Consider the following 14,125-nt stretch of genomic DNA (forward strand, 5'->3'; position numbering starts at 1 on the left):
TAAAATATCCACATTCTAAATCATAATAACAGTTATTTAAAAATTTAAGTTAAACTTAAAGATATAAAAACCAGGTAAAGAAAATAAATTATATCGTTTAAAGATTATTTGTATCACTTTTTTTAATTTTTAATTTGTAAGGTTGATATATTTTTATCTGTGAGAAGACATTAAAAAAATATTATATATTCATGTTTCCAACCAAAAAATGAATATTCGAATTTGGTTGTTATGTTATTATAACAAATACTAAAAAAGTAATTCCAATTTATTATGTAAACGTAGACAATTTTCTTTTTTAATATTCAATATTTATAAAGGATATGAGATTTTCAAGTGCCAATTCTAATATTCGATTGAAAAAGAACGGATTTTCGATAGTCTCTAAGATATTATTGGTACTGATAAAACGTGACGGAACGTAACCAAATATGAACTTGATCCTTTTTAACAACTTGAAAATTGAAATCGTTTTATTATTCATCGTTATCTCAACTACATTCTAAGATTGTATGAACTATGTTTACCGGACAGATAGCTCATGAAAAATTTGTTACATCCGAAATGCTTTCTTCCTGTTACTAACTGTAATTAAATTATGTATAGAACCGAGAGCAGTTTACAAATATGTAAATGCTTGGGTAGGTATTCTCCAGGGAACCTGAAAACGTTTCTTGGAATTCTTCTATTTTACCACTCATCAGTTTTAATATAAGAAATTTAAAAAGCCAATAATAGAAACAAGCTTAAACCTTTAACGTTGAAGAAAGATACCTTCTTGTATTAAAAACACGTTATGTGATTAAAATTAAATATGTGACATAATATAAATTAATCAAACATATAATGTATTATTATCCATGAAAATAGTTTATTAATATAATTTTTTAGTGGTACATTTTTCATTTATTTATTTATACTTTTTTATTATTTTATTGCTATCAAAAATGTATTTAGTTGTTTTGTTTATCAGAAAATAATTAACTGAAGTATTTAAAAAAATAAATATACAGTATCCTTATTTCTTATTCTTTAAAGTTTTCCCAATTCTTTTATATAATTACCAGATATAATATGTTCAGGTAATAATAATCAAACACATGCAATATTATTTAAATAAAAAAATGTTATAGTACAAAAATATGAGTATGTTTTAAAGAAGAGAATCTCAAATGATATTAAATATCTGTTGTAAAGTAGCTTAACTTGACATTTACTATAATACTTTATTCTTATTATATTATATTGCGCATCTTATTTTTTTTATTACTTTTAAAAAAATATATCAGTTTATTAATTTAACGTTCAATTTAAAATAAGTACTTGTCTATAAAAATAAGATAATAATAAATATAGATATAAATATAAATTAATTAGAAACAATTAAAATAAAACAAAAAATCTTAAATGATGATAGTGTGGTAACATTTTTGAATAAAAGTAACCAAGTATAGTTATTATAGTTTAAAATATTGTGAAAATAACATGGTAAGGTTCAAGAATTGAAATATATCCTATACATCTAGTAATATAGTATTAAAATAATTGATTTACCTATTTCTAAGAAAGTTATATTATAAAAAAATTTAACATTGTTAGATTTACGCAATAAAATACCAAAATCAAAATATGAAAAAAAATTAAATTCTTATTTTTTATTATTTTTGGAGAAAAAAAACAAAGATAATACTTTACTCTTATTAAAGATTAACTATATACAATATATATAGATATACATTTCATTGGTTGTAAGTAAATAACGTGACCATGTGGTCTACTTAAATCTAGATTACGCTAATCCATTCTAACGCGACTTTTTCAACGAGAATAACTCCAATCAATATACTTTAAAATTATTATATTTACAAGTTAGTATAACTCAATAATAAGTATGTCTCTATATGTTTATAGTCAATTTTATTTTGTATATTTAGTACAAAAATAATATAATAGTGTGGAACAGTCTTTAAAAATCATAGTTTTTTTTTTTTTTTATGTTTTAATAATATAATATAATATGGAATTTAGAAAAAACAACCCTCAGGTTTCTTCATAGTGATAACTATTAAAAATATTATATTTTCAATTATCATATATTTTTTATTATAATAATTATTTTTTAAATTATACACAAATCATACAGTGAGTACATTATTAAATAATTTATAGTTATTTGTTGTTGATTATTAATTGTCAAAAATATTTTAAATTAAATCATTATGTAATCAAGGAACAAGTCTACAAAGATCAATTTAGGTTTTTCATAACACCTATTATGATATTAATTTACATAGTAAAGTAACAATGATTAGTGATTATGCAATGTAAAATATACACCACGAATAGTAATAACTAATAAGCAAACAAAGTTTCCAGTTAGTCACTAATCAATGTATTCCCATTTTTCACATAAAATAACCTAATTTAAGGCTAATAATAATATACAAAATAAAATATTAATTTTTGATATTACTTTAGATTTAAAAATTAACATTTCTGTCTTAATTACCAAATACGCATGAATTATTATTTATAAATTTTTCATTTTTGACGGTAAATACATGTAGCGTATAAGTTATAAATTATATTTTATTATTGCCATAACTAATATTTGTATTTATAAATTTATGATACTTCCACAATACATAAGTCCATAAACTCTTTGCAAACAGTTATATGTGGTATTAATAAAATATTTTATTTCATTATCTCTAAATATCATAAATGGGTATAAGAAATAAGTAAATTATATTTTGTGTTCAAACTAGTGACTACAATAGTCTATAAATTGGTGTTTACTACTAACTTAAATCATTAACCTCTTTAAAGTACATTTTGTGACCAATTTTTAAGCAGTTTTCTACATTTTTGATCATATGAAGTACATATTCGAAATAATTGGAAGTGTACAGAAAAACCGTATAACTATGAATATTATATTGCTTTTTGTGTTAATCTAAAATTTCTCATTTCGATGGATTTTGTATTATTCAAAAATGTACGTTAACAAAAATACATAATATTGATACTTAACAATAAAAGTTTGTAGCTAGAAATATCTTATGCATTAACAATAATAAACATATTTAAAAGATTATCTTTAACGCACGGGTCAAAAGGAGTTCACTTTGAAAAATTAGTAAACAATAATTATTTTAATAATACTAAATGATTATTATTTTGATTATTAAAATATATATCTCATCCTCATCGTTATCGTTTAATACAGTTGATGATGACGATGGTAAGGTTTAAACAATGTGAATATATTTAGGATTCATTGACCCAAATAATAAATATCCGTTAAGTGATTTGGGATGTGCTTCCTATGAAAAGTATTTATTTCTATTAATCCCATCAAAATCCTACAATTACTAGCGCATAAAAAATACTGAAAAAATAATTATTGTACATTTCTACGCACATATTAATTTAACGAAAATAAATGTAATTTTAAAATTCAGTATCATATCTAATCAAAAAAAAAAAAAAAAATAATGTTTCAAAATTGAATTTTTTTTAATGTGATTAAAATTTTTGATAAGCTGCTAAATTTTTACACTTAATTGAAAGTACTGTTTTCGAATTGTTATTCATCGAAATATTCTTAAATAAAATAAGGTGAATAAAATTAAAACGACTTGGGCATTTAGAAATTACTAAATTGACTTAATTGTTTTTTAATTTTATAAAATTTAAGAAAATATAATAGTTTATATTTTAATATGCATAATCTGATATTTTCTATTCATAATTTTATTCAATGCCTAATGACAATATTATTATTATTACTATTATCATTATTATCGTTTCAAATTAATCCCAAAAGAAATATTGTTTTTTCTAGCATATTAAGTGCATTTTATAATATAATTTCTATAGTCTTAAAACTATACAGTAATAAGTGATAATTCCAATTTATTTTTTTTTAATTATAATGGGACATAGATTCAATATTTATATGATATTCTATTTTTAATTTGATCAAGGGAACATCCATAATTTTATAGTTTTTATGAGCTAGAATACTTGAATACTAAAAAAAAATATTTAATAGCTATTAACTATAAATAGGAAAACTATCGCAACGATAAAAATGAAATATTTATGTACAATAGGCCAATATAATATAATAGTGAAATTAAATTTTGGAAAATTAATTAAATTAAATTCTATATGGATCAGAGCGAAAATAAAATAAATATCTGTTGTATTATATATTTTTTTTTAAAACAATTTTTTCATCCTTTTCGATTGATCATCTCAAAAATTATGAAATTATTATAATTAATTTTTTTTATCTGTTATATTCATCATCTTACCTAATCTGATAAGAATTATTACAGATTAATTAAAAATATACTCATTAGTCAGCAAAAGAAAGTAAATCATGTTAACCAACAAAATAAATACTCTAACTTTTCATTTTAAAATGAAAATATTAATAAAAATTACTTTTAAATAAATTTAAGTTAAAAAAAATGTATAATAATACGATTTTGGAACTATATTATTTTTAATTTTATTAATAATGTGAAACGTAACAATAAAAGGAAAAATTATAATAATGAATAATATTTATCTATAGTGAAACCATGAACACTCTCGGTCACCAAAATTTTGTCCATTGTTTGGAGGTATCCGTTATTCAGAGGGGATATATTTTTGAAATTATAAGGCGTAAAATAAAATTAAATAATGTGCATACTATGTATGTATATGTTGTATAATGTTATTATTTATTGTAAATTATTACATTTTTACAAATTATTATAAATTACATATTATTATTTAATTATATTTTTACAGTCAATAATTACATATGTATTTTTTTAATTAAGTACAAGTGTTTTTTAAATTATTTTTGAGAGAAATAATCGGTGAGCTTTGTCTGTTTATAATAATTACGCCATCTCTGTGCAATTTCAATAGTAATATTATTCGCAAAAGTTACAGTAGAAGTGAAAATAATATTGCTATTTACCTCTATCGAAGAAATGACTAACGTTTTTTACAACAGACAAAGCGTTCTGTAAACTTGTTATTTGATAGAGAAACCATCACCATGGCTGTTTCACTGATAACCGAATTTGTCGTAATTTTATCGTCCCATAACGAGTTTATTGTCGTAATTAAGTTATTATGAGATTAAATACGAATGTGAATACGTATTATTTTTAAATAAAGATAAAAATAATGTCCGTTATTCTGAGAGTCCACTATTTTTGGGAGTTTTCCCATTGAAAAGTGGTCAAAATGTCCCTATTCCCATAAAAACGTCCGCTATTGGGAGGTGTTGGTCAGTGAGGTTTCACTGTATTAATATTTTAATTTGGTTTTAATCATATAACATTTTCATAAATTGTATTTGATAAAATTGGTTTTTTTTTTTATTTATTGTGAAAACAAAAACGTTATTAATCAACTTAAGTAGAAAATTAAGTACATTTTCAAAATATTATAAAATCGATATAAGTATTTATCGTAATTGATATGTATAGAATAGCATCATTCTAATATACGTCAATAATATATGAATTTATATTTAATATATTGTATTCATTTATTTCATAGTAGTCATATAAAATTATTAATGATCAATAAGCAGAGAACAATATACATTTATACAATGAAAAATGATTTATAATCTTAAAATATGCCTCTTATGTCACGATTGATCATAAATAACAACTAATAGTAAATCGCTTTCAATGTCTAAACCCATTACTTGTCATATTATAATATTGCTGAATATTATATCATGTAATGTTATAATTTAATATTTACGGTAAAAAATTGTATTGATAGTCAGCGATATTATTTTAAGTAAATTTGACGAAGTTTTATCTACTATATAGGAATTATATTAAACTTCAATTTTTTATTTTTTTTATTGTGTAATAATATTGTTTTAGGATTTTAGTTTATTTAAATAATAAGGCAAAAGCTTTATTTTTAATTTTGTTTTATGAAATGAGCTATTTATTTTTGAAGCTGATCAATATTAATTTATATATTACAAACATTTTAAGCTAAGATGGAATTAATAGGGTAAGAATATCAAATTTTATAATTGACCTAACCCACCATTTCACTTTACTATAACTCGATGGTTTATAAATAATTAAAAATTTATTTGATATTTTAATATCGTATAAACATATAAATATTATTTAAAAAAACATTAAGATTCAAAACATAAAATTAAAAGTAAATTTTGTTATTTAAAATTTAAAATTGTAATTGTAAAATATTGCAAAAGTTTAATAGGTCTTGTTTATAAATAAGTACTCTAGAAGTCATTGGAAAGTTGTATTAATATTAAACAGCATTTTAGCTGAGTGTATAAAAATATATCACATATTATACAAAAAATATATTAATAGCTTAAACGTTTTCAATATTAATATATTTTAAATATTATATGTGGGTCTGAAAATAGTTATTAAAAATTGACAAGCATTTGAAAATTTAAAAGTAAAATATTTAAGAAGTATAAACTATGGAATATTTATTTTCATTAAAATATAAAATGAGTTAAAATGTTACCTTTGAGGTGAATACGATAAACGAACATATTTTATTTAAAGACTAAGTTATTATAATTATTATTATTATGGCTAAAACGAGTGTTTCTCATAATTTATTAAAAATTGTATATAACTGTATACTTAGATGGTATGTGGTATCGTATTTATAGGCACCTAGTGTACTTCGTGATACTATTTAAATACGTTTATATTTAAAAATAATAGAATTTCATACTATTATTTTTTGATTTTTGCAATATTTTTATTTGTATACTACCTAGGTACAAATACTGTTTGTCAATAATTTAAAATAATTAAATACAAGTTGAAGTTGAAGTTAACTTTTTTTCATTTCGAAATTATTAATAAAATAAAAATGGGATACCTACTTAATCGTGGATTCATATTATAAGGCTATTTCATTTATGTAATTATAATAATATTATATATATTATAAGGTAAAATGTTTCCTATGTTATTAATTATTTAAAACATCAACTTTTCTTTTCTGATAGAATACCTTATAGCTTTATGACTTAATCGATGTTTTTAAGACAATATTGTTAAAGCGAATAGTAGTAATTGTCTACAATACCTAAAAAAACATTCAATTATAAAAGCTCTAACACTGAAAATGATTGGATTTCAGGCACAAAAATAAATGTAGTAAATTATTTTATCATTATTTATAAAAATATAGGTACTTACTACAACAATATTTTCGAAGAATATGTATAGGAAGAGTAATAAAAAAAAATTGCTTATTTGCTTTGCAATTTTGAATTCTGATTGAAACAAGGAAACTATTGGTTTTACAATGCTTGTTATTTTTTTTTTTTATTGATAAAACACTTTCTTAGAGTAAAGCAATAATAAAAAATGTGCTCAACATATATCGTGAACCTATATGATTTCAATTTCCAATCGAACGTGGATCGTCAATTTAATATTGAAATAGAAAAATTCCATTAGTTTTAGAAAAAGTTGTAGAAAATTGTAATTACTGTTTTCCGAAAAATATTTTTTTTACTGATTGGTATATTTTATTGTTTATAAATTATATGTAAGTCTGTCATGATTTGGAATACCTTTATCTATACCTATAAATAGCTTATTAACCTATGTGGAGATCCTTTATAATTTTCTTGATTATAGTATTTATTTGAATATTATTTGATTGAATGTATAAGCTTATTATTTATGTCAATTAACTTTTTCGAAAATGTATAGCAAAGAGTGATGGAACAGGAATTTAATTTAGTTAACTGGGTGCAGATCGTAGCTAGTATAATTATAAATTATATTGTATCGTTATTTTTAATTTAAAAAAAAAAAAAAATGATAAATCACCGCTTTCAAAATATAATTTCAAGTGAAATTAAAAATTACTTTTGTTTAAATGAAAGCATAAAATAATCAATATTTTAGGTAACATTAATGGTTTGTTTCAAATTATCCAGATATTATCAAGTATAATTAATACGTTTATAATCACGTAATAAATGATTAATATTTTAATAAATATTAGTTTTTTAGATAAAAATTGTTTAAAATTAATACTGGAAAAATATAAATTTTCTAATTCTAAATTATATTAGCACTTATATAAAAGTTATATTTTTTCAATTTAAAACTATGAAATTATGGTTAAATAAATTACCGGTTATCTAATATTTCTAACGTAATTATATTTTGAATATTGCGAAAATAAAAATAAAATTAATTTTATTACATACAAGTTAAATAAGATATCTTTCTAATACTTAGATAATAAATACACGTGAAGATTTTTGAGCATTTCTTTAATTATTTTATAGTGTTATTACTATGCTTCTGATTTGCGTAAAATAACAATAATTTAAATTATTATCGTAATTATTCGTAATTAGAAAGGTATTTTAAGTTATTAACTAGGTACTATAACTCCCTGTCATTCATTTTTACGTAAAAAATATAATTAATTTATGTTTTAGATATTCAAAAACTATCTTATCTTATATTTTATTTGATATTATTATTACATTAGGTTTATAATATATAAATACTTATTACTACAACCAAGAAGAGTGGCAAAAATTGGGCTAAATTGTTAAGGTTGCAATCAGTTCTAGGTTAGACAGACTTGTGGGGGGCTAAGCCCTTCTTCCTTAAAATGTTTTAGTTGATTCTAAATTTAACATTATAAGTGCATAAACTCAACAAATTTTACCTTAAAAAATTATTGTATCTATTGGTAATTGGTACCTATATATTATGAATAAACACTATAAATAGGATATAAAATTACTTACCATCAATAAAATATGTATAATTTTCTTAAACAATATATGAATACATAAAATACAATAATTCTTTTATTTTATAAAATTTATATTTTAAATAACATCTGGCATTAAGATTTTTTATAATATATACTGTTTCTGTATATATATATATATATATTTGTATCTATCTATCTATCTATCTATATATATATTTAGGTATAGATTTAAAATATTAATTCATTTTTTACTGCGGGAATGGAAGTTTTCATCAGATAAGCTAATATTTTGTACAGCATTTGTATTAGTATTTTTCTAATAAGTAGGTACAACAATTAGTACTGAATAATACAAAAAACATATACCAAATTTTTAATTTGATCAATAATATAATATTACCTTAATAATTAAATTACAAATTAAATATAAATTGTTTTATTTGTCAAAATTATATTTTTAACATAATATAAATCAGTAGTATGTTTTAAGGGCTAATTTAAACTTAATGCATACTAAATATGTGTACTAAACAATTATATGAATTTAAAGTAAAAATAGACACTTACTTTCGACTTCGATATTTTTATAAGAAATCTATCCATTTTAGCAAACTTGTTTAATTTTGAATTGTTCACGGATAAGAAATAAATACAAGGGTCAAAAATTAAATACACCTAAGCCGCATTCACACAACTGGTGTACTTGCCAAGTACGCCAATAATTGAGCATTTGTATAAGTAGCCAAGTATAGTGCTTTACGACTGGTGTACTTGCCAAATACTCTAATAATTGAGATCTTGTACAAGTTACCAAGTACAATGTTCCCACAGTTGGTTCTTTATAGCAAATATTGATGGTGGAGACCAGTGGCGTAATTCAGAATATCTTATGTGGGGGGGGGGATATCAAAAAATATTTCAAGATAGATCTGTGGGGGCTTTGCCACCACACCACTCTTTATAAAACATTGATAATTCATTACAAGGGTTCGAGTTTTGATGCACTAAAAATTATTGAAAATGCTCTAGAAAAAAGGTAAAAATGCCCTTAAAAAATAACTAATACATTTTTGTTAAATTATTATTTTATTGGTATTTATAATATTTTAATTTTATTAAAAAAAAAAAAAACTGAGAATCGAAAAATTTAACTTGCGACTAGCGACGATGGATTGGGCGATAATAAATGAAGATAAGATAGACAATATTGTATATATAGAACGATTTATAAATTGTGAGAAAAAACATGTAAGAAAAATAAATCGTATCATAGATTTTATTTTCTAAGCATATTTAACCTATGGCCGTAATATGTATAAATATTATATATTATACTCGTATATTGTACAAATATGCATCAAAAAGAAAAAAATGACCGAAAAATACTTAAACATGTTCTAATAATGAAAAAATATTGAAATATGCAAAAAAGCAAACAATTTCACCTTTGAAGTCTCTGTTACACGAATCAAATTATTAAGTTGGAAAGCATTGTCTAAGATTAACCAAAAAAGATGCATTTTGCATTGAAAATTGTGCCCTATTCATCACATATTAACATAATATTTTATTTTATTTTATTTTACATAATAATTTACAATAGATGATCGCTACAAAACAATAGATAATATATTATTACTTAAAAAATCACTTATAGTAAAAATTTACTAATAAAGTTTTAAAAATGTTATCGTTTTATTTTTAGTTTGTAGTAATATATAAATTTGTATTTAAACTTAGAATTAAGATAAGAAATAACAAAATAAAAATAAATAAATACAGCATATATGGGGGGGGGGGGGGGGGGGGGGGGATCTATCACCCCATATCATCCCGTATTATGTCTATGGTTGAGGCAAAATTTTAATAATAATTTAATATTTTAATTTTTTGTGTTTTTTTGGAAAAAAAAAATTATCACAATGTACATTAAAAAAATTATTACATTATAAAATATTATTTAATATTAGTACTAATTAACTTTGGCGTCATTGGATCTGGACCAATGTTAGCATGCTACTGTTTTTTCTGGTCTACACGAACTAGTCGCGGCATCAGTAATACAAGCATACTGGCCATTCCTTTGACTTGTGTCAAATTTAACGATAATCCTCGGGAACGGTACTGTGACAAATAATTGTACATATATACCTATCTGACGGTATGGCAAGTAACCACCAGTACCAAATATTGGCCAAATACACCAGTTGTAAGAACAAACAAATAATAATTTTAAACTATAAAAAACGTTTTCACGATCCGCTACCATTGAGACTTGAGTCGACCGATCATAATAAATATACATATTGGTATAACAATAGAAAATGGTTAAAAACAAAACTATAAATAAATGTGGAAAGGTTTAATATAATAATAATTCAAGTGCTTTAAAACAAAGTTAAAAATTGATTAGTTAATTAATTATTATATTGATATTTTATTTTTTTGAAAAGGAACTGAAATTGTGATTTATTGGAGTCACAAAAAGATAATCTTGCGACCCTATGATATTTTTAGAGGTCGCAAAAGCGACCCTGTGCGACTTCCAGTTTACGTCACTGACCAAGAATGTGTGAATCCCCTTCCTTATTTAATACTTAAATAGTTAAATATATAATTGAAATACCCCCTTAAGATAAATCCTCGTTTTGCTTCAGTTTGAATAATACATTTACTTAGCGGTGTTAGCGCAGATCGGTTTTCTAAAAATTAAAATTATTTGGTTTATATGATCACGTGAAATAATTAATAACAATAAACAATGTTCGATAAATAATCTATACTTAATGTAATTATGGCACTAAATAATTTATTTTATCCAATAAAATAAGAAAAACGCACGATCAAATAATATTTATAATTTAGAGATGGAAATACTTATATTATTAATATTTTATAATGTTCTTAGGTGTAATTCTTATAGGACGAGTGAATTTTAGCACATAGTCATAAAAAAGAAAAATATCGAAAATCTAATTGAAATTTAACATTTAAACATTTTTAGTCGTCATTTAAAAAAAAAACCATGTATAGTTAGTTCACCTAATACTAATTTATCTAATGTAAGCATTTTACAATACACTTGACTAAGACTGTTGGCATATCAATAACTCAATAAAATAGTGATCTATTGATGACAATATTATCAGTTATTGTTTTTTTTCTTACAATTACGTGATGATCATATGAAATGTATATTATAATAAATTAGTATAGAAATGCTGGACTTTTGATTTTACTTAGATAATTTGTTTTCTCCTCGTAAACAATAATTTAGCCGTGCGGTTGTACGCCGATTTCAAACCTCTCGATATTCCACCGGTTCGATGTGCCGTTTAATTTGGTACGAAAAATACTAATATAAAATAATAACGAACAATATCGACAATTACGCCATTACTGTCGGCCAGGCACGATAACTAATACGTATCACGAACGCGACGACATCGTGTACGGGTAAGTATAATAATATTGTCACGAAAATAAAATAAAAACGGATTTCGCACGCGCGCGACTACGATTTCACCGGTTGCACGACCGACGTGCACGTGCGCCGACTGGACCGGCACGACTGATTTGACTGCCGAGTGCACCGACTGGGCGCGAGACCGCGTGACACCACACACGTACCCATTGTCACAACAACAAAACGCGGACTCACTGCCGCCGACGCCGGTAAAACGCATCGGTGCATCGCATCTATACAGTAGTCGGTCACTAATTATTATTTTAAAACAACGCGCTCGTTGTAAAAATATATCCGACGACGAAAATTTTTTCGTTTTGAAGCGCTTCGTTTTTACTGTTTTTAGCCGTCCGGCCCGTAGTCGCCGTGGTTTCCGTAAGCGTATACACGCGATAACTCTTCTCTCCGTCGTTTTTATGCCGAATTCGGTTAGAACGTGCAATGGTTAGGTTAGGTGTACGATCGCACCGCGTGCAACCGGCGAGCGAACATCATTGGTCACGACAATATTACTATACGGTTGTCCGTTACGAGCGGCGATGGGTTTAACAATCGTTTGCATTCGGCGAACGGGGCCTATACAAAACGTAGGTATAACACACCTGCTATATACCGTATTACAGTGTTAATCATTGTGGCGAAAAGGAGCCAGGAGAAGGAGGAGGAGGAGGAGGAGGTCGTGAAAAAAAAAACATTACAAACAGCGTACACCGAATTGAATAACTGAATTTTTTCCCTTACGATTTTCCTCAAAATACAACTAAGGTGAAGTTTCCAGACAGTTTTAGTTAAAACTTCAACCTGCAAACTATTTCTCGGTATTGTTCTCTCTCGTCGTAGCGTTATATTATGCTTAATGCTTCGCAAGTATATTATAAACATAAAAGTTTGTATTATTCATAGGAAATAAAGCCATGATAATAAGCTTAATTAATTTTGAATATTATGAATGGAGCATGTAAGATAAATAAGCCGGTACACAAAAATATTAAATTTAACTTAGGTTAGGTATAATACTATAACGTAATAAAAATCAATTTAATTTTAATTTTTAACAACAAAAAAATCATTTTCAATATATTTTAATGATAACGCATCAAATTTCTATTTAATACGATGTTTTACTATAACGTAATAAGGTACAGAATCCGTTTTGAACTTCCAAAACATTAAACTAACGGGTTAGCAACATCGGGCTAAATAATTATGCACTAAAACTGTAAAGAACCTGATACGTACTTTATAGACTATAACTTCTAGCACTCGTTCATCCGAATAAAATCACATTACAAATTACTATAGGTACCGTAAAAAGTAAACGGTATAAGGGAATTGAGTATTTAGATGATACATCGTGTTACATGTTTTTTTCTGTTGACATTTATGTATATTATATGCGTATACAAATGGTCTGGTTTTAGCATTGAGTCTACGCATTTTTTTTTTTTTTTTTATTACTGATTGCAATTCAGTTTTTAAGTCCATCACTGCCAATATTGTAAGACTTACAGTGTCGTTTGTTGTCATCGGACGACGACGATTCGTCGTCGACTTTGCGATCGATACGAATGAATACGATAACACGTGTAGTTATAACTAGACGAAACACGCGATACCTAGATAATATTATGTTTTTAATAACGTAACTTGTGTGCGCACCGTGTCGAATGGTCGTATTGTGCTGTATTGTGAATTGTATAACGTGCCGACTCGAGATCGTGCGAGTGCGCCACTCGAGGACAACCCGTTCTTGGCCGTGGCCGCTGAGATGATTCCCCACGACCAGTGATGTAACGCGCGAGTCATATATTGTGTACGTTTGTGCGCGAAAGCGTAATTTTTTCCAGACTCGTATATTACTAATCAACG

This window comes from Melanaphis sacchari, unplaced genomic scaffold (genome assembly GCF_002803265.2).
Source record: "Melanaphis sacchari strain LSU unplaced genomic scaffold, SCAv2.0 Contig45_pilon_pilon, whole genome shotgun sequence".
NCBI lineage: Eukaryota > Metazoa > Arthropoda > Insecta > Hemiptera > Aphididae > Melanaphis > Melanaphis sacchari.